General features: G+C 38.4%; 1 long non-coding RNA gene across 1 annotated transcript in view; it reads right to left on the reverse strand.

Annotated features, from left to right (window-relative positions):
* The window catches only part of LOC137200055 (uncharacterized), an 88,708-nt gene that overhangs the window by 3,511 nt on the left and 61,678 nt on the right, over positions 1–23,519 (reverse strand). Inside the window, exons 5-6 of the long non-coding RNA XR_010931905.1 lie at positions 13,285–13,334; positions 559–652 (exon numbers count right to left, since the gene is read on the reverse strand). This is a non-coding gene — a long non-coding RNA (uncharacterized lncRNA). The remainder of the gene's footprint in view (positions 1–558; positions 653–13,284; positions 13,335–23,519) is intronic.

Below are 23,519 nucleotides of genomic sequence, written 5' to 3' on the forward strand. Positions count from 1 at the left end.
AGTCCACTTGCAACTTTAAAAAGGTGCTTCTGGGAATGAGCTATTAAAATTTGTGAGGTGTATGTTCCTAAAGTGATTGAGCATCAGGAAGTCTCAGTGAATTATAATGAAACATTTCAGTTGGAAAACCCCATTTCCATGACTGCTTTTTAAAATATAGTGTTCACATGGCTTTCTACTACCATGCTTTCACATAGAATAAAAAAGCTTAAAAATAATGAGATGTGAAGCTGTGTTCAGGAAAGCCCTATTTAGATCTGGCTGTATGTAACTTAAAATAACTGCCCAATATGAAGATGTGTGCTTTTTATATATTCAGGGGTTGGTTCACTTAAATTACAAAAATATTTTCCCACCTACTTCTAGTTATATCTAGTCACACAGATAGTTTGAGTTATATTTGTTCAGGTTTTGAGATATCTGTCTCCTGAGATTTACGTCACCACCTCACTTAAAAATAAGGGGAGTCAAATTGATTTAGTGGTGCTCACAGCATTGAAAAATTACTTTAAAGGGACAGTTCAACCCAAAATCAAAAATATATATTTTTCCTCTTACCTGTCGTTTTAGTGTGAGTTGCTGAGTTTTCGAGATATCGCCCGTCTGCCTTCTCCAGGATAGAATGGAACTGGATGGCATTCAGCTTGTGGTGCTCAAAGAAAAAATACATTTGAAAAATTCAACAGCAATGTCTCTTTCCAGAAATTATGACCCAGTTATTCAAGATAATCCACAGACACTGCTGTGAGCAGTTTCATGTAGGAACTATTTTCTTTCTACTGAACTACACCTGCCAACCATTTCACCGCGTAGAAGCAAGCGTGCATCTACTCATGAACGAGAGGCTCGTGCTTGTGACAGCGCAGGGTATAAACATTAATGACATCCCCCTCGGCTGAACTGTAACGTTAGCTAGCTCAGTGGTGCTAGGTGACCTAGCAGTATTGGTTAGCTATAAACTAATCTCCACAAGCTAGCAATGTCAGACTACAAGGAAGACATCAGAACCTATCTTGCTCAACCACACTTATTTGAACCAAAGTACAGAGATGAAGAATTGCAACAGATGGAGAACTAGGACAGGACAGCGAGAACCAAGACAGAAGCAGAGGGTGCTACTGCTGCAGCTAACCCAGGGCTGCCGGCAGTGGCTGTTGCTCCTTCACCCATACCCAGAGTGGGTGAAATTGGTGATGTTCTTGCCAAAAATGCCAGCAAATGCCATCTGAAGCTGAGTGTGTCTGTTGCTAGGAATGGGACCTCATAATGCCATCTTTAGAAGACTTGGACACCTCAGGCGACATAGTGACTTTATCGAGTGCCCCCGTTTTCATAACTGATCACAGAGACTTCCCAGCCCTAATTAATTCAGGAGTTCTGGAGGCATTTTTCCATGTTCCAAAAATTAATTTGAAAAGGCAACTGAGACCCGCAAGACCTAATGGCCAAATGTCTGTCGAGTGAGTAACTATTATCCTCAACTACATCATTTATTATTATAATTATCGTTATTATTATTATTTTGGTATTATACAATTGAATTAATATCTAGTCCATCCATAACGTGTGTTGAATGAAAGATCAAACACATCATTTTTTATTTTCAGACAGTACTGATTGGTGGCATACGGGCTGGTTTCGGAGTGGGCCTTGAAGGGAGAACGACAGAACAGAAAAGTCCTACCCGCATGCATCAGCATATATATGCAACTATATAATCTAAGAACATTATTCATGAGGAGTGGTGGCAATGACTTTTCTAACATTACACTACACTTATGTTAAACTGTAGCTATGTTCCTTTTTATGTAGCTTTGTATATTATTCCTGTGGTAAGAAATATCACTAGAAATGGCTGCACAGTGTGTCCAATGCAGAATTTCTATTTTGGTAATGATTACTGTGTTTAATGTTCACTTATTTTGGTAATGTTAGTTACTGTTTACAGAATTCTTTCTTAGAAAGATGTTACTATAGGGGAGAAATTTCAATTCTATGCTTCTGAGAACCATCATGTACCAATGTGGTTTATCCCTTCTATAGTCCCTTGAATCTTGAGCAGTGCTGCGCAAACAAATCCTCTTTATTGGGCTTTGGAACTAGAGCAATGTTCAGGGGGAGCTAAGAGAGATGCACATGTGATTGTCTGTCCTTGTATTTCACTGATGTGTCCATTCGCCTTGCCACTGCCAGCTTTATTGGGTCACTGCAGAAGTTCTGTGTGGTGGGCACATAGATCTTTTTGGCAACCCACAGACTGTACTGCTTTGAATAAACCCCTCTGAACCTGTGAGTGCCAGACAGAAACAGTTGTTAGTGCTTTGGAAGATAAAGCAAAATTAGAGCAGTGGTTCTCAATCCCCAGAAAAATGGGGGATAGATTATTTTCACTATTTCCAATGCAAGTAAGAGTCATAGTCATGATTCAATTTAGAGTAATTTAAACTTTATTCTCATTGAATTTGTCTGCAGTTTGGTGCTGGACAGGTAGCATACAGTTTTGCTGGAGTAACAGGCTGCAGGATGCAGCACAACCATTTCTCAGCTATGTAGCATTTGGTCATGGTATCCCTCTACTTAGTGGAAAAACTAGCTTGCAACTGGAAACATAAAATGATTTTTAAAATAGGTACTTCAACTTACGGCTACTGGGAAATGTAAACTAGTAGTGTTACTACATATAGGCTAGTATCATGTCTTCCAAACACTTTCTCTAGCTGACTCAGACCTTCTTTTTTTATCAAAGTAATCAAATTTTAAAAGCACAGGCTATGAAAATGAAACTATTACCTTGGCTTGATAGCTACTATTTATTTATCTATTTCAATAAATAATTGGGTTAACTGATCCTTTTATCCTTTAACTTTAAGGATTACCAATGGCGCCACTATTAGAGAAAGTATCTTTCCAAAGAGACTGTCCTCAGAAAGAAAAACAACACAGTAGGTCGTAATGTCACCCAAAAATGATAGATGCCATCTAGCAGCAGTAGTGATTATGACCCAGTGGCGCAGTTCAGATGATGACGTATATATGTTGACAGTTTTCCTTATTCTGAGGAGGTGGGGTTGTGGGTGATATTAAACCAACAGTAGACTTTGCCACAGAAGGGCGCTGTTCATTTCCATTTCTGACCAGGAGTGTCACATTTCCAGCCACAAGTCAGGAGAGTTTTATAAAAATCGTAACTACAAATGTCCCCTAACTTTAACCTTATGGTTATTATTGTGGCCATGACGACGAAGGTTGCCTAAGTTTAAGGAAGTAGTAACAAAACCATTCTTTCCCTAACCAAGTGGTATTTGTACCTAAACCCAGCCAGACCTTAACCATATGTTTCACATCATAAAACATTATTTATTACAGTGATTTGATATGATTTTGGAAAGCACAGACAAATGATGTCCTGCTGATTATTGTCGATAGTGGCGATACATTAGAAAACACTCTTACGTGTTGTTTAAGTGCACATGGTCAAACAACATATTTGGTTATATAATTTGGAGGACTTGTTTCCATATACCACCTACAATGCTGAACTCGCAGAACCATGTACAGTTCAAAAGAATCTAAATATATTCTACAGTATATACCAATTCTATAAATGGGATCAAAGACTGGTGCTAATATACATGTTAGTTTGATGTGTCTGTTTCAGCAGTTTCTTTTACAGACCTGCATACTGACATGCTGTTGGGATTATAATGTAAGTGCTTAAGTTTTTTGCATCTATCAAGTTATGGTGTCACTTTCCTTATTTAAATCTTAGTAAAATATAAGATACTACAAGTTGCTAATGGACACAGACAATATAGTAATAATATGTAATAACTAATGAATACTGTCTTATTGCAAACAGCATCTCGTCCTTTTGTAAATCTGACAAGCAAACAGGTTTTTCATGTTGGTTCTCCAGCCTGCCAGCACGATCACATGAAGTAACTAGAAGAGCGCACTCAGTAGAGTGCAGATCTCTGCCAGGTGTGTCTGGGGGCATGTATAGTCTAAGATGCATAGAATAGTGTAATGGTATTGTAACTGAGCATCACCTTGGGTTCGCCTAACTGTATAAACTTAATAAGGTAACAATAAATGGGACAATAAATCCAAACTTCTCAATTCATTTAAACAGTTATTTTTTTTTAGAACATTTTGTTATCTATTTAGAACATTAAGTAAGTGACACAAAATAAACCTCCTCCCTACCTCTCTCCTCCCAAACAAAGAACAGTTGGTTGAATGTCCCTCAACTGTCCCTCCCATCTTCCCTACAGTCAAGATGGCTGCAAAGCTAACAAAAACAGGGATTTAAGCCCTGATCAGACAAAATGCTTTTTATCAGCCTGGGGCTGAGAGTGAATGAGAGTGAAGCTTTTTGCATGCTGCTTTTACGTTGCTGAGCGCCCTGCTCTATGAGCCTTCCGTTTTTGCAGGAGCACCCTGTGTGCCTTGAGTTGAAAAAACTTCAACTCAGAGCGGAAAAGCGCCCAATGTCATTTGTGTTTTTTCCCACTGTCCAATCAGATGAATAGTGATGAGAGACAGGCCTTCTGTGGTGGTGACAACAACAAATGGAGATAGTGGTGGCTGTTGCTGGGGACCTGGAGCTGTATGACTTTATCAACTGTAGTGACCATGGTCTGAACAGAAAACAGCAGGCCTGGAGTGAGTTTATTTCACAGCAAAATAACAGTTAGGCTAAGGACAGGTGATTCAGTCGTTGCCTAGCAACAATTTTAAAAAGATGCAGCAAGCTGCTCTTTTTTTAAATTGTAGGCTTCAACAAAAAAGGCAAAAAGTGCTCTGTCTGATTGGGGCTTTATTCATCTCAAATTGGAATCATATTGAATTAATCTGTAGATGCTCTGGTTCAAGGTGGGACAAAAGTTTTCTATGGATGTCAGTTTTTGAGCCACAACAAAGGCCAAAATGTGGCCTGCAACAGATTTGTTTTTAGCCTAGCCAATTGCCGGAAATGCCTTTTGCTGCAATTGTTGATCACTTGCGGCCCCTACCAGCTGGTTAGGAGAAGTGACAATTCAGCAGTCAATGGCAGTATAAAACGCATTATAAAATACACACACACACACACAAACGAACACACACGTCCAAACACATAATCTCTTAAGCCTGGCAGAGATAATTACTGTTCCGCACATCTACTGTATGTGCACTAACGTGTACATTCACAGTGTGCACATGCATATTGATGGACTACTGTGTATCATGCACACTACCAAACAGAGATACAGGTTAAGTGATTTGTGTCCCTCTGTGAGTGTCTACTGTGTTGCCAACTGTCTGAATCTTTGATTACTCCAATGGAATATGTCTGAAAAACTGATTATGTGGCATCAGAGTGAAACTCATTATAAATTATGGATGAATTTCACTCTTGTAGTTGAAATTTTGCTGAGTGAATATAGAAAATAACATTGTTTACTGAGCTGGAGGATCCTTGGGTTGTCTCTCCCTCATCCTTTGAGCCTTGTAATTATTTCATAATCCGCACAACTTCAGTATTATGGTTTCATTAACACAGATGTAAAGCCAGAGAAAAATGTGGCATTACCAAAGTCACAGAGGAAACAGTGAGTAGTTCATATGTTGGATTTATGATGCAATTTCATTGACACACATGACAACAGATGTGGAAAGTAAAGTCTAATTTCTGCAGTTCTGCAAACTTTCAACACAAAATACAAAAGAATCTCGTTCTTGTAGTCCCTTAAAACTGGAACCACATTGGCTATATTCATGCTGACAGAAATCTGTGTTCTACTGCTCAGGGAGTAGGTCCCACAGAGCTTGCATACATGTAGAAGTATGCATTAAGCATGACGCTCTTAACTCTGAACCAATGTTCCAACAAAATGAAATAAGTTATTTAGAGCAACAGCCACATACAATCAATCCCCACAACCATGCCTGTCATGAGCTCCCTGCTTGATGTGCCAGTCTCACACCAAACTCATTGCATACAGTAATGCTTAAAAATAAACCTCCAGGATGGCAGTTCAGATTAATGCTATCAGTCAGTAGAGACACACATGGATTATTCGCACACAAGCACCACCAGCTACATTTCACTGACAGGAGCACTCTACTTGATGAAATCAGTTTCTGAGACCATTTTTGCATGTTCACAGAAAAAGCAGTGAAGATGTATACCTTCTCTCTGAGCTAAGGCAACCTTTTCTTCCAAAAGTTATATATTTCTACTCAGTTATAACTGTTAAAAACTTAATTCTGCCTGTCTTCTATTCAATCAATCAATCAATCAATTTTTATTTATATAGCACCAAATCACAACAAAAGTCATCTCAGGGCACTTTTCTCATAGAGCAGGTCAAGACCATACAATTTACAGAGACCCAACAGTTCCCATATGAGCAAGCACTTGGCGACAGTGGTAAGTAAAAACTCCCCTTTAACAGGTAGAAACCCCAAGCAGAACCCGGCTGTTGGTGGGCAGCCATCTGCTTTGACCGGTTGGGTTGAGAGAGAAAGAAAGAGGGAAGGGGGGCAGGAGGGACAGAATCACAACAATATTTTGTGTGATATTTATTATATCACACAAAATGTTCATACTGAATATATTTGCAAAATGTTCATATTTAACAAATGTTCATTCATCAACCCTATTTCAGTGTATTATTCCTACATTATCTGCTCAACATCAGTATTGTTAAGATAGTGTAAGATTTATTTTGTGGATTACAATACATTACTTATGTTTATTGGGATGATTGAGAAAATGTAATTAATTGTATTTATATGTTTTTTTCTTGATTTAGATTTTTATTTTCCTTATCTTTATGTATGGGCAACTAAATAACTGTGCACATTGTCTATAGTATTGGTTATTGTTTAGCTTGGCATATTGATATGCCATAAGACAGTAGGGTAATGTATCATGCTGTCAGAGTGCCGTTGTCTAACTTATGTGGAAGGCAGTATAGTGAACCAAGTTGCCTGGGAAAGCTGTGTCCATGCTTTTACTTTACCCAGCACCTGAACAAACTTGTAGTTAACCAGTGTTACACTGGTGGTAGCTGGTTAGTCGACTGCTCTCTTTTGCAGAGTTTGGAGTTTTTCTTGGGACTATCAAGCTACTTCTGTCAATGGATTTTTTTATTCCCTTCCTCACTGCTGCTAGAAGCTAAGCTAATGGCTCAGTTTGTGTAATAAAAACGGGCCCTGTCATGGCAACTACAGTATTGTGACGTTAGGGTTAAGTCCACCTCCTCAACCTCAACACCCTTGAGGTACGGTCACATTGTATTTCTATCCTGTAAATATTCTCCCATTCACTTCAACTGAAGACCATTTTTATTTTTCCAATTTCACCAAATTATGGTCTTTAATAAGTACAAATTATGACAAATGAGGGATAACAAAGGTGTTTTCAATTAGTCTTGTTTAACTCCAGATAACTAACTTATAAAGCTGCTATATGGCCATGGTCTAACCACACAGGTGTTTTCACTTTGTGCTGATGAGACCTCTTCACACAGAAGTCCCCTTCACTCTTTTAGTAGTTAGTTTTGTTGTTGTGTATTGTGGGACAACATGTATCACAGGCTTTTTTCACAGCAGACATTTTGATTTGTCATAGTAGGAAAACCACAGGTGTCACTAATATCATTAATGATGGCTCTGATCTAATCAAGTGTCCCAGTAAGCCATGGCAATGTGACAGTGAGCCAGCATGCACAATACCAGGATCCTGAAACTGAAGCAGTTAAATGGAATTCAGCCATAATTCTATTAATTACTCATCTGCTTTTTCTACTGTGATCTATTGTCATTATGATTCAGCTCAGCCAGAATAAGTGAAAACATCTGTGTGGGTGTGATTTGAGATGAGTCTCAATAAATGACATTTGAAGCCAGAATTAACTTCTTCTAGATAAAGAACCACCCCAGCTCCCATTTGTACCCTGTTTGTTTTTCAGAGGATCACATTCTGAACTTTGTAGCATAACAGACAAACATAAAAAGAGGAAAAGTGGAGTTAAGAGGGAGCAGATACAGAAAAGTACTTCTTGTCACAAGAACCTTCAACACACATTATCTTCAAATACAAACAATATAAACACTGAGCAAGACATCAGAAACTGCCCAATTTTGGTCTTTAAAAATAAATGCCAGCACTCATTGATGACAGTAATAGAATGTGGGACACTCATACACTGATTGCATATTTTCACAAGTCAAAAAGAAACTGAAGCTGCATATTTTTTTGCTAGTCGGTGCCGTCACTTTCTAAGAGACAGAGTGATAAAGGAGTCTGTATCTGCTGTGTTCGTATGTGCTTGCAAAACTCTCCAGATTTGGGTATTTTGCTGTATGGAAGGTTGACTATAGAGTGCTCACACCTGTACTTTCTGATAAGCCTATTTAAAGTGAAGTTATTATTACTCTGCTTTAAAACTTTGTAATAGTATCATCTGTGAGTGTGTGTATGGTGGCATATGTATATTTGATTAAGCAAAAAACTTGGACATTGGAGAAATTTTACTTTAAAGCTGCACTAATGAATATTTTTATGTTAACAATGGATCAGATGTCTAAGTGTAATGTGAAAGACGTCACTCATAGTGGGTCACATAGAGGTCACTCAAACTCCTAGAGAATTATCACCAAAATGCAGCCTCCCTCAACTCTAGCACTATTGTGGATCATTGATTGGATATTCTAGCCCACAAACGTTGTTCTCATCATCTTTTCTTTCAGCAGTAAGCAGCTGTTTTCATCAAAAATCAAAACAAAACAAAACAAAAAAAACCCTCTACTAATCCAATATGCCCAGTACCAAACGGCAGACAAAATTAGCAACTAGCTGATGAACACAATGAAGCATTTTGCTATAGAGCCAGATATTTCCCTCAGGAGGTGGTCGAGACCAAAACAAAGCTAAAAGGAGAGTGAATATAATGATGTACATTCATCAGGTAGACAGAAATATGATTCCAAATGAATGCTAATGTTGTTCTGTATCTGCTGGATGTGTCAATAGGCAACTTTTGCTAACGTGATAACACTATAGATGTGTTTTAGCTTGTTACACTGCCCCCAAGTGGCTAAAAAAAATCGATTTAGATGCGAGGATCAATACCACTCTCATACCTGTCTGGTATATATAAGACGACAGCTAGCAGCTGGAATAAGACTGGAAGCAGGGGAAACAGGATGCCTAGCTCTGTCTGAAAGTCACAAAATCTACATACCAGTATCTCTAAATACTCACTAATGTATACTATATGTTATACATTGTTTGTACAAAAAATAAAGTATAAAATCTGCAAGTTGTGGTTTTGTTTGTGGTTATGTCCTGAAATATTTCTTGGCAAGTCTTGTTTGTGACATCAGGTTGAAAGGCAACCAGCTAGCCTTGTATTTACTGCACAGATATGGAATATCAATCTTCATCTTACTCTCAGCAAGAAAGTGAATAAGTGTATTTCCCACAATGTCCAACTATTGCTTTAAGTCCAGTTTTGTGGATTCAATTCATTGACTTTGTACTTTTACTAACTTTCAAAGGGATATATTTCACATTTTACTCAGCTTTCTACATTACAGTTGTAGTTACAATATGTCGTATAATATAGTTTCATATGCAAAACACAATAAGCTCCTAAAATGTGATTTCTTTTCGGCCGAACAATATATGGTGCTATTAGACTACCTTCAGCCTTAGAATAATTCCCACCTCTCACATCAATCTGAGAATGACCATTCTTAACAATGGGCAGTTTCTCTTTTGAGACATGAGTACATTGCCTTGCTATAACATTTTGAAAATTTAACCCTCTATGGTTTTACTGCTTTTACTGGCAATAAGAATTTGAGTATTTTCCACTGCTGCATAATAATATTGTGAATACATGTGGACAGAACAGAGAGGAGGAAAATGATCAAAGGTTAATGTCAGTGTTGGATATTACTGATTACTGGATATTCCTGTTCAGATTTTTAATAAGCACTCAAACCATTCACCACTTTGTTGGAGTGAAAGTGGCCTTAATATTAAACTGATATTAGCTGCCTTACATAGCAGTATAAACCCAGCATTTGCTGTGGTGTCTGCTAATTTGTTATGGTCCAGGGGTGGTCATTCAGTGGATCACTCACTGACAAGACTAAAAAAAAGAAGCCAAACTAAGATAGAATTGACTACATGTTGTTGATTGAAAGCTCTCTTCATCACCCGACTCCTGTGCTGCATCTTTATCATTTTCTTTCTCTCTTCCTCCTTTATCATTTAAATATTGAATCACCTGAATCCTTTTTATCTGTCACGCTTCTGTGTTTCTTGTCTTTCTCCCTTACTTCTGTGTCCTTTCACCTCCACCTCCAAGCTTGTTCCAGTGCTGCAAACTAGACTAACATTTTGACTGTTCTGGGCTGCATGAACGCTGTTTTCAGAATTTGAGAGATATAGGTAAATGCAGTAGATTTACCCTCCACTACAGCCCTGGTCTTGACTACGTCCTAAGTCCTATTGGTTCAACATGTTCTGATCAGTTAAATGAATTCATAAAATTATGCATTTGCAAAAAAAAAAAAATTACATAAAAACACATACATAAACACCCATAAATAGTCTTTACTACATTCAGGTTTTAGCTCTGTTCATTATCTCCTTACTGTTTATGAAATCAGACTCAAACTTACAGTGGTCCATGAACCTGCGTGATAAAACAGTGATGTTAATGCAATCCCACAAGGAGTCCAGCGTGTGCAAGCACAGAGAGCGCAGTCATCTCAAGGTGACTCCACCAGGCTCCCATAAATGTTTTATCAAGGCCTGCACCGAGCTGAGGTATGTCACAAAGGATCGTCTCTGTGGGTCACGCATGGCTTTCACAGGAGAGGAGCATTGCTTTGCTCACATGTGCACGAGCTAATACTCAGACTGACATGTTATTCTAGATACCAAAAGAACAGCATGAGGGAAATCCTTTATTTAAGGATTTCAAAAAGAGCTAAATCAATGGTGCCAATGACAATAAATGAAACATTTTATTGCTGTTGTGAGCTTCCTTCAGTTGGCTGATTTCATTATGTGCCTCAGTTCTTCTATAAAGGCTTCACTTACTACAGAGCACAGTCCACTGTAAAGGATTTCATTGGCTCTCCATCTCAAACCAGAAACGAATCGTCTCTGGCATTTCTAAGCGATGCACAACTTCTCTTGTATTTGTGTCTCAATTTTTAATCTCTCAAAATCAAAGGCTGTCAGTCAGCATTTAGTCCCCCTCTGACATGACTAGAAAATGTCAGATTTGCTAAAAGATAATAAAAGGTGTTCATAGTTTCATGCTACAAATTGAATGTTGACAAAACAGTGTGGAGTTCATAACGGAATTCGAATCAATGAAAGGTGGTGCGTGTTCATTTATATATTTATTTGTTTGTCTGTCTGGATCTCTGTTGGCCTGTTACAAAGCAGTGAAAACTAATTAGAGGCTTAGCATGTGGAGCATATGGCTGAATGTGACAATTTTATTAACTTGTTTTCAAACTAAGTCTATTTCCTGTTGCATAACCTGTCCAAAGGCAGTAGATATACAGTATATTCTTTCTGCAGAGAGAGAGAGAGACATGGGGCAAATATCAATATCTACTGCAACGCTCAACTAAAATACTAAAATTACTCAACAGACCACATAATTTACTCTTTAAGGATTTCTTTGTTGAAATCTGTGTTTTGCTTTGCAGGGGTCATGGTTAAATAAATATAATCAATCAGATCATTAAACATTTAACAGCGAGTGATATTGAGACTACCCAGTCCGAACATGACTACAATATTCCCACACATGTCAAGATTCTGTTTGTGTGCAGTCATGTGCTCAGATTAACAGATGGATGAGGAAGTACGCTTTTAAATATAGTAAGGCTATAGTTTATCGTCTGCATCAGAGCTTTACTAAAATCCATTCTCTACACGTAACTGATTCAAACTTTAATGAACACTGTTTGTAACACTGCAGCTCTCTGATATTAATGAATATCTTGACCGTGCTCAAGCTGCTCATCTTGTGATGAACTGAAGTTGAAAAAAATGAAGCCATGGATGCACCAGCTCTGTTGTAGCAAGCGACTAACGCTTGTCTAACATTATGATAACGAACATGTTCTAATTATTGAATCCAGAATCACATATACTAATTGCATTCCTGACTGACTTGGTTTGACTTACCTCCCGATGCAGCAGCAACTCTCAGTCACTCCTTTATACAGCAGTGCATGTTTGGCACAGTGCCATAACTACATTTTTCACAAGGACAGAGTGATTGTTGGGGCATCGCCTAATGTGGATTTTCTCCCTATTTGTCGCCCGTTTCAATGCTTTGAGCAGCTTAAGGACACAGTGGGGTCTGAAACTTACATTATTTTACAATCACAGTTTTAGGAGCTGGAAAACTGTACTGACATTGTAGATCTGCCCCTGGCCTGCAGTACTGATTGGTATTAGTGGTGGAAAACTGTCAGAGCAGATCATCCTTTGAATAATTTTTTCCCCACATTAAAACTATTCTCTGAGAATTAGTACAAGCATCACATAACACACATTTGCAGTAATTACAGATAGATGAGCACATTTTTGTTCTTACAGTGGATTATAGCGCTGCTGGCTGGATGAGCAACACTTACTGCTGTACATAGTGCAACAAATGCTACTCATCTTAAAAAATGTTTCATCCACCAAAATAAATCTGACATGACAATGAAGGCAAATAATTGATCTGTGTAAAAAAATGTGAGTGATAAGTCACCTTGTAGCACAACTCATATTTCAGGAGCAGCCAAACTCCCACAGTCCTGGGACCTGCTTCACCACAGGCATTTAATTGATTTGTTTGTTTGTGGCTGTGTTGTGTTTTCCTCCCAGCTTTAAAAAATGAGTTTCACAAAAAACAAAATTACTTTTGGAAAAGTCTGAGTCACAAAACAGAGTGAGACCATCTTGGTTTATCTTTACCATGTATGTGTGTTGTCTGGTTCCTTATTGTGCCTATAAATTCAAGTCAGTTTTTCAGTTCAATCTGATAACACTGTCTGTACCACAACAACAACCTGTGTTGCCTATAAATAACCAGATAAAAATAAGCAGACAGCAGCGTCTTTGTTAATCTTTGGAAGTGCATACGTTCAGGAGACAGCACCAGTCAAATCGGTAGCATTTTGAAATGCCACATTGTTTTGATATGTATCCTGAAAAGAAAAAAAAAGCTGCATGACAGCATTGATAGGTCCAGCAACACTTACCTTTTCAAACGTTTGACTGGAGGACGTTTTGAAGCAGATTCTGGTTGATTCTGCCAGGTGGAACAAGGAAAACAAAGAACAAAGCAAGACAGTGAATACTTCATTTATCACCCGCAGGCAGGGGCCTTATCTTCGTGCTGCCTTTTGGCCTTATTGTAGTCTGCTTCAATCCAAGACGCAAGCAAGTGCTTATCCACCGTGAGGATATCATATAGCTGGATCCAAGTCAAGAATTCTGAATGACAGCACAGTGCAGGGCCACTTTACGACAAAAAAACATCTAATGGGTTTGTCTTTGAAGAGATTCACAATACTATCAGAACACAATAGTCCTCATGGTAATGAAGTGCATGACATGTCATTTTGAGACTGGGGGAGTTATAAATGGTCATAACATGTCTGAATTCTGAAGAACTCTGAACTCTGAACTTGTACTGTTGGACTTTTTATGAGAATTGATTAGATTACGGTCTAAAGCATAATAACAAAATATTAATTAGCATCCTGTAATACTTAGCATAATACCAAGAGTTATCCTTTATAGTAAAACACACTATCCTAAAATACTGAAGAGTTGTATTTGGCTTGTAAAATTTCTATTCTTAAGGAACACTTAGGGCCTAGTGACTACCTGGTTTTTGGCCATATGGAAGCTATAATATGGTCTAATATCGCTTAATCCGGATTACAGTCTTTACATTTAATGCTTGAGTGTCCCTGATGCTTTGGCCATAAATAAGTCAATTAACAGAAACGGCTTGACCACAGATTAAAGGGGAGATTTTTCATGCAGCACTAATCTGTTTAGTGGAGGAGTAAACCAGGAGTCTGAACCAGAGTTTACATAAGAATGGCACTCAGGTATGACATTTACAAGTGTTGACAGAAAACCACTTCACTTGAGTGAACAGGTTATAAAATGAGTTGCCCTTGCACGTAAACATAGCCAGCCAATCAAAATGGATAGAGATGAATGTTCCAGTGTTCCAATATAGAGTGACATTCACAACCAGGTGTGAGCTATTTCACTATCACTATGTCATAATAGCATATAGACTACTGATTTAAATTACTAAATAAGGTGCTCATCACAACAAAGTTGCAGTGGAAGACCCTCTCTAATGCTGCGTTCTTGAAACTCAAAAATTTCCGACCTCCTACTTGAAAAAGTATGTTAGTATGGCTCTCAACGTTGGAGCTCCAACTGGGAAACTCAAACCAATTTCATGCAACCCGACTTCATGCTCAACTTCAACTTGGAAATTTCCGACCTTCGACTTGAATGGAAGTTCCATTATGGAACGCACCATTACAGTCCAAGTGAAACTAAAACTACTTCTCTTTTTGCAGTCAAAATTATTGTCAAAGTTATATTTATAGACTCACAGACATTGAGGTGCATTCTCACTATCCTCATAGAAGTCCATGAGAGCTTAGGGCTGTCCCACTGTCAAATCGTCAAGTACACAAGGGCTCTCTCACAGACATTTTGAACCCTTTATGCACACTTTCTGTAAGTCTGACTTTGCCTGAGGGGTTACCAGGGGAAGCCTGGAATCGTAAAATAAGAAGAAACTGTAAACATGGAAGGATCAACTAGGCTACAGGAAGAAAAGAAGTCAACCATTTCTTTTAATTTTTGCTTAATGATGCTGTTTTGACAAAAGCAAGTACATTGATTGTTTGACAATTACATCTCGTCCACTCTGTGAGACAAGAGCCTGGAGGACATTCAGAACAGGCAGACGGTCTCTTAAGTGCCTTGGCTGTGAAGAAAGTAAAAAATGTAAAATAAAAAGTCCCAAACCAACATTCGTACATAACATGTTTTGGTGTCATCAAGGTAAGATGAGAAGATAGAATGCTGTCCCATTCCTATTTATACCATTTCCCTTGCAGCACTCAAGCACTTACCAGGTGACATCAATTGAGTCTGTGAAGGTTCAGGGCTTAGGCCTTAGGGGGACACTGGGATTTGGCCATAGCCTATACTTGTATATCCTTTAATAAGGTGACGTTAGCTAGAAACCTAATGTTGGTCAGTTATAAAGCTGTGTTCAGACAGAACACAAAGCAAATATTCCCCTTGTGTTACTTGTACAAGATGGACTGCTGGATCATTTGTGTTTGTTTGCCCCAAACACCCAAAATACATTACTGTACATTACTGTAAGCAAGTAGCAATGGAAGGCACCAACTATGTGTGAGGGAGAGTTTGTGTTTGTGTGTGTGTGTTCAGTTCAGCCTCTGACTGAACTCAGAATTCACCAGGAACTCCAGTTCTTTCTGTTATTTCCCTCCGGTCTTTGTCCTTTTTCCCCTCTCCTCTCTGTACGTTCATGAAGTACATTCATAAAGCCCTGCACAAATATTATGCTCAAGTTGAAACATTTTCAACTCACAACACGTATTGCCATTAATTTGTGTGGCCTGGAGAAAATTTGTGCCTGCTCAGCGATTTAGTATGTAATCGTGCACACTATAGAGTTTCTTTGTGTCATGTCTTAGGTTGCTGTATGTTTAAAAATGAAATGATTTGATTGTATGTACTGAATTTGTCTCTCTACATAACCTCTGGTTTCTCACTGTTATTTGTACTCACAGCAGATGCCATCATGAATCCATAAAATATAAAACATCAATTTCACCCCTTGCTGATTTTTCCTCAAAAGGAAGCAGAAGACATACAGTACATCCTACAGCTGGGAGTTCAATAGTGCAATAATTTAGATTCTGGTAATGATATTTGCTTTGTAACAAATATCTGTAGGCTATACAATAGGTTTTCTCAACAGACATGCAGACATGTCAAAGCGGTAAAAGCACAGGTGTAATTAATAACACCAACGGCCTCCATGGACAGGAATGGAACTGAGCCATCGTTAATGCTATCAGTTTCACCTGTGCTTTCCCTGCTATGATAAGTCAAAATATCTGCTGTGAAAAAAAGTCTATTAAGCTAAATAAATATTTATCCCCATTCTGCTTTGTGTTAACTTACCTGCTACAAAATAACTTTGTCAGGATTTCTTTATTCAAATACCAAAAGATAAGTCTAGGTTTTCACTGATAAAGATTAGAGACCGTATCAAAAATGATGAAAGAAGCACATTTTCATAACTTACCTAAGGATTAGATACATTTACATAAAACACACATTTGATTCATGTTTCTAAATAACCTCTGAGGTGCTGTCGACAACAATAACTGAAAATGTGTGTACATCATTATGTTTTCCGTCAAGTTAAGTTCGTTGTATCACATATTTGTTGAGGATTATGCAAAGTAGAGTGTTAACACGAACCATAACAGAAGCTAATGCAGACAATCTACTGCAAATTTGAGTTTTGAAGGTCATTTTTGACATTGTATAAGCAAAATAAAAGCTAAATGAAAGCCATAAAAAGTCCAAATACAGTACACAACAGGCAGGTAAAACAAGAACAAAACTATGATATACAACTCTAGATTCTAACAGGAGCTAAGCTAATTAATTATTCAATTCATTTTGGGATCTGGTTTTTCATACATTATTTCCATGAGAATATGCCATTTTCTAAACAGATTAATCAGGGGAGATAGCAGAACAAAAGTCTCCACAAGCCATTAACTGCTGTAAGTAGAGCCATCTGCTGACTGTGTATCTCATGTTCTACTTTTCCTGGCACTCAGAAAAATGTGAAGTATGTTTTCTGGAAAGGAAAGCTGAAGGTGAGCAACTGCTATGTCACTTAGAATTAATCTGAAACTCTATCCTCGAGATAAATTGCAGTCTCCTTTACAGTATAATCTTCTATGGAAAACAAAAGAGAGTAAGTTAAGAGGTAGAGTGGAAGAAGAGCGAAGAAAATGTTTTAACTGACTTTAAAAAAATCAAACATTCCTTCAACTATTATCAATGCATGGTAATATTCTACAACATCAAATCTGAAAATTGAACATCAACTTTGAATGCTCCACTTAAAGTCTGCATTCCATCATTGCCATTTTTCTTCCCTTTTGACTCTTAATAAGGCATGAAAGCAATTTCTAATTTCTCAGGGCAGTGGGAAAAGATGCTTGTGCATGAGGGCAACTAAATACAAGTTTTACTCGACTTTTCTGAGTTCTTCAGAGTCTCAAAGCAGCTGATTACGAAACCCCAGAAAAGTATTTTCTTCCTTGTCCAGAAGTGTCTGTCAGTGGGAAAACTCTTTTTTGTTTTGCATTTGGAGGCTGGCAGCATCTGAGAGGGATGAGCAGTGTTGTGTGGGATGAGCTGTGTGAGGAATACAGCGTGGAACCATGTCAGTCAGAGTAAAACTGAGATCACCACCATGTCAAACAGACACATGCTAAGAATTTAAATCTATCAACACGGCTCTATTGGGAATCTCTCTTTTATTATCATTCCTGGTTGTAGACTATGGAGCCCTGAAACTGACAAAATGTAAAAAGAGGTTATCAGAGAAGTCAGAAATATAACTGAATACATCAGTAAATAATATTGTGAATTAACTATTTAAATTGGATAGTGAAAGGAAATATAAAGCCTAATACTTAACTTAATTTATTAATTGATTTTACTCTATTTATCTGTCACTAGCTCATTTTATTTTTCATGTCCTTCGCTTTCCACCAGTCTTTCCAGCTAGCTTTAGCTGAAGCTAATTTCGTCATAAAACTACACTAGTCAGTACATCTAATGTTAATCATCTGTATACTGTGTGTTATTGTAACAATACAGCTATATAATGCTACTTCACAAACACCATGCTCCCAAACTCATTAAATTATCCTCATCTTAAATTGGAAATAAGTCTTACGCAAACGCAAACCAAAATCCTTGCGTGTTTGGGTGTGGCACCACATTTTTGCCATTTTTGTTACCACAGGCATTGGCGCAAACTGGGCACAGCTTGGCGCAAGGAGTGAGAAAGGCTGAATACATTATTAGTTGCAGGACTACAGAATCAGTGGGTGGAGTCGGGGCAAGCTTCAGTGATGAGCAATCATATGAGCTCCTCTCATACCCTTTAGAGAGAGGCCGAGGTAAAAGAGGGAGGGAAAAGAGTTCATCTCCATGAAGCACCTGAAGTTTCAAAATACAAATTCAGGATACCCAAAATATTAATATACATCACTCCAAATATACTGACAATGGTAGAATGAAATTGAGAAATTTTCTGCTTAGTGTTTGAAAAGCACACATTCTATCACTGTTTCATCCAAATATTTAAATACTGAATGAAGGCATCCACACTGTGTCAGCTGTGCTGTAAACAAGTAAACAAGATTTTGCACAGGCATGACTATGATCCTCCGCCATCAAGTTGGGTGGAGCAATAGGAAGCAAAAGTGAACATGATCCATTGAAAACATGTACGGTGCTTCTGTCTCCACTATCTGCACATAGTAACAGTGCGCTTGTTTACATTTTATTTATTTCATAGTTTTCTAGTTGTGTGTTCCCATGGTATCATGCGCTCCAAGCCTTTGCCAGCACTGTCCAGCAGCTGCTCTGAGCTTGTATTTGTATTAACGGGTCAGCTCAGAATATATTTAGAGATAACTGGGTAACAGATCAGTTCGTGTTGAGCTTTGCAGGTGTGGGGGGAGTACGGGTTTGCAAATGGGGCTCTGCTAGACTCTGCCAGAAGAAAATGACCTCACATCTTTAAACCTGTTTTTAAAATGTTTTTACTAACATGTTTTATTTGTTCACAGCATATAGGTTGCATGGTTGATGTATTCCTACTCTGTTTAGGGAAACAGAGAAAAACTTTTTTCAGAGGGTATTTTACACAGATTATAAGGATACACAATCTATGCACAGAACCAACTATAGTAAATATTTTGAGACTTAACTGCAAGTGGAAAAACTGAAAACTCACTGTAATGATGCTCTTTCTTTTTATTTTGGACTTGTATTATTCATTTTTACTACATTTTTCTGTTTCAGAGTTTCATATGAATTGATGTGGGAAAGTGCAATTTTCTTAAAACAAATATGACATGTAATCAAAAAGGCACTCCATAATTAAATATCTGCAAAAAGAATCATCTCATATGATCTTTTAGATGAATTTATTTACAGTCAATAGGCAAATAGTGTTGCCTTTTTTCCTGAATTTTTTTAAATGCAGAGCACCCAACTGAATTTCATTGCAGAAGTAGTACACCTGTTTCCTTTTATGACATGTAATCACTCAGAGAATTTAAGCTTTAATGCTTTTGACAGTTACTTTTCATTTCCATTTCCTCTTTAAAGATAATGCTTGATTGTGTTAACAAAGAACCAGTTGCCCTTCAGTCATCATGAATGGGTTCCCTCGCACCTTAATTAAAAGAATGAAAAGGCAGCGATTTCACTGGTCGTCTCCCTATCAGTTGCTGTTTATTCTGAGCTGGTCATGGCTGTTTAAATTACATTGGATCATAATCACTGCATGGGATCTGCATTTACATTTTCGTGAGCAGAGGATCTCCCACAGGGATAGAGTTCTAGCCTTGGCTGAACTGACCTTGAGTGCTGTCAGTGGTACACATGAGTGGAAGCAAAGGGTTTTCCAGTGCTTGGAGCATTTCTATCTGTGTGTGTGTGTATGTGTGTAGGTCTCAAGGATGTGGGTTTAGATGACTGCTGTTTGTTGGAAAAGGTGGGTGCTGGCAGACCTTGCATTTGTTATTCCCCTTGCTTCATGCATTCTGCCAATGCTGAATTATTCAAAGGCATTAACATACTTAAAGGTATACAATGCAGGATTTGTCAGTTGGTGTTTGTAAACGCACAGCATTCAAAGTTGGCACCTCCTCTCAGGCTCGACACCAGAGCGAGAGAGAGAAAGACGGCATCGCGGGTTGAGTGTGCTAGAGAGTGAATGAAGAGGGATGAGTGGCGCTGGTGACAACAAAGCAGTGAATGACAGAAATAAAACTTTATGTTCTGATTGTTTTGCGGCGGTTACATTCTAAAGCACAAATAAATACACCCACACCACCCCACAACCCTGCTGGAAGGTGCTGCATTGACAGATTTTGTGTGAATGCAGAGCTTCATTCTGTCCGCTTTGGCCTCTCTGCTCTGTGTGTGTGTAGCTCAGCCCCGCCCTCAGTCAACAGACACACAGACCTGCAGCTCTTTATACATCCATGACACAGACACAGAGAGCAGAACAGAGCAGAGGAGAGAGACAGAGACAGCGATGTAACCTGGTCGATACAAGTCCTGACTTCACACCTTGCGTGTTGTTATTGGCTGGGGGCTACACACCCACTGCCCAAAGTTGACGTCCAGAAATGTCCCAAACACTGCAAAATAATAAGAAAATGAAGGCAGAGGGCAGAGTTTCTGCAGGTAAATACACCACCAGACACTTCTAGTGGGTCATAAATGATGATTGAGAAGGATTACTTTTGTATAGTCTATACATTGTTTTTTAGGAAAGTCCTGCATAGTATACCTTCAAAGCTGGCTAATAATACAATATTGAGGTGACAGTGGACCTTTCTTTGCCAGAATCTGATTTTTAGAGCCTGTTATGTAAAATACACAATTAAACTTAGACATTTGCTCCCATGTTCTAAACAGATAAGTGAGATGATACATTTCCCAGGACATTAATGCAACAACTCAGACAGATAAAAAGCTGCTCAGAAACTATTTGACATGTCAGAATATGCACTTAAGATGTCAGTTTTGTCAAATCAATTCAAACTTTACTGTCTTGTAAGGAAGATTAGGTTACAAATGAGATTTGACATAAACCCATAATCAAACAATGAGCAGAACAATAAATCCACATAAAAGCTTAATTATAGGCATAACAAATTGCTACAATATCCACCCTAGTTAATAAGATTGGACAAGGAGTCAATAGCTTGGCAGAATGCAAAAACGTTACTCATTAGCTTAAAACACTAAGTGCCTGTACAGACAGAAGATGCTTCACTATTTCATGTGTAAATGAAAAATTCTAATTGCAGTGGTGATAAGTGAGTCCCTTATTCTTTTAATGTTGAGTTTAACCGTTAGAAACCAAAGCTGTATTACCAACTGGGTAAAGCCGGCGACTGCCCTGGGGTCGCAGACTTTAAGGGGCCCTGACGTCATCAGATTTTTTGTTGTAATTTGAATAAATGCAAGTTACTTTCAGAATGGGCACTACCAAATTACAACCTCAACAGAAATTATCTAAGGCCCTGTGTTGAAGAGGAGCTTTGTCTTACTATATAGTTTTAGGACCTTTGTTATTTCAGTTGATATTGCACTTAAAAAGTACGCATTCCTATATAAATTACTCAAAATGAAGGTGACACACTGAAAGCCTAGGGCAAAGTAGTATTCCATCATAGCAGCACTGATTTGTATCTGTGACTAGGTGAACTATAATGAGGCTGAATGTGTAGTCTGCTGTGTGTATTGTACTTGATGGGCACTTGAAGGTGAACCTCCATGCTCAAATATGAATCAACTTTAGGTTAGAAAATGTGGCCCCAGGAGCAGCCCATTACTAATTCACTGATTCCATGTCAACATTACTCACACTTTGCCATTTAATTTTTAACATTTCTTTCAATCAGAATACACCTGAATAATTGCAATAATCAATAATCCTGTATCTTTCATTATGTATGTTTTAGTTGGATTACGTGAATTTTCTGAGACTCATAAATATATACAATTTTACATTCTATTTATTCTATTATTCTTTTTTTTACATCATTTATTTCCTGTGTTTTTTGCTGCAGGATGTTTTGTTTGAATGTGTCTGGTGTTCGTCAATTCTCATGGCTGGTCTACACACGTTTGTGCCATCATTTATCAGTACATGAACCGTTTCAATTTAAGCCCTCGACCTGTTTGTGTTTCATGTGTGTCATGGGCCTAATGACGCAAAGCGAAATTTGTTGCTCTTGTCAGAAATAAAGGATCCCTGATCACATATTTTCTGGGTTGAGTTTGCGGCTGCTACCACTTTGTGGTTTACATTTCCTTTTCATTTGTTCATCAGCAGCACTTTCTGTTCATCACTGCACAAAGCTTTTTTCTCTTTTTCAACATTATACTTCCTGTTTCCTGTTTACTTCCTGTTTATAATGGGAACCCTGGTGGCAAAAACTCAATACATGTTCCCCCCAAAAGGAAATAAGCAGGTGATAGAATAAGACAATATCACTACATTCTTTAACGGAAAGTGTTTAAAGACACCTCCAGACATGTTTTAAGACATACTGTATTTCCTCAAATAGTGGCCAGGGCCTTAATTCACCTCAACACAGAGGGTACCAGGCCTTTATTGGAAGCAGGAGAGATGAGTGTGCCAAATTTCATGGCAATCCATCCAATAATTGCTGAGACATTTCACCCAAATAAAAATAATGTCAACCTCATGGTGGCGCTAGAAAAAAATAAAAGGATCACCAAAGTTAGTTAGTTTAGTATTCATCCTCTAGGCACCATGAATATCAGTGCAAAATTTTATTGCACTCCATCAAGTATTATTTTAGTCTGGACCAAAGTCCTGGACTTTTCAATAAAAGAACTGAAATGTGAGAACTGTCTAACATTTTACTTGTGCCTGGACATTATTTTTACTGAGTCAATCAATGTCTGTATTTCCTAAGATTCCCTTGCGAAGGAACCGGAGCAAAGACCAGCAGAGTGAATCTGCTGTAGGAGGAACCCCAACATGCCTCTGACGTGGGCCTGATATGACATAAGCAGACCCCGAGGAGACACACACCGGTAACCTCAGCAGGAGATAATGATGACATTAGGGCCCTTCAAAATGTTTGCTTCAGGTTCCATTACGATGCTACAACAATAACAGTGCACCAAGGGAGGCACACAGGAAAGTACATTATTATCTCTCTTTATGTGCTTTCATCATCTGTGTTTTCCCCATAGATGCTGTGGAAGGAGATTTTTCTGCTGTGGAAGACGAGAGCAGAGAAGACCAGCAGGTACACTTGGCCGACAATATACCTTCACAGGCAGAGGAGGAGAACACAGATGGAGGTTGTTTACCGCCCTTCAAAAAAGTCCCACTTCCTTCCTATTTCATCTCTGTCCCATGGGCTTTTTCCCAGAGCTGATCCAACATCCGGTCATTTCATTACTTTGAGGTGGAGACGGGGTTGCTAATGTTGGACAGGCTGTCAGAACTCTGCACTGGGCCAAGCGGCTATTCCAGCTGGAGGGAAATGTTATGCCTTTCTAAATATCCTGCAACACACACGTTGTCCAGACCCTC

The sequence above is a fragment of the Thunnus thynnus genome, chromosome 16, assembly GCF_963924715.1.
Source record: "Thunnus thynnus chromosome 16, fThuThy2.1, whole genome shotgun sequence".
Classification (NCBI taxonomy): domain Eukaryota; kingdom Metazoa; phylum Chordata; class Actinopteri; order Scombriformes; family Scombridae; genus Thunnus; species Thunnus thynnus.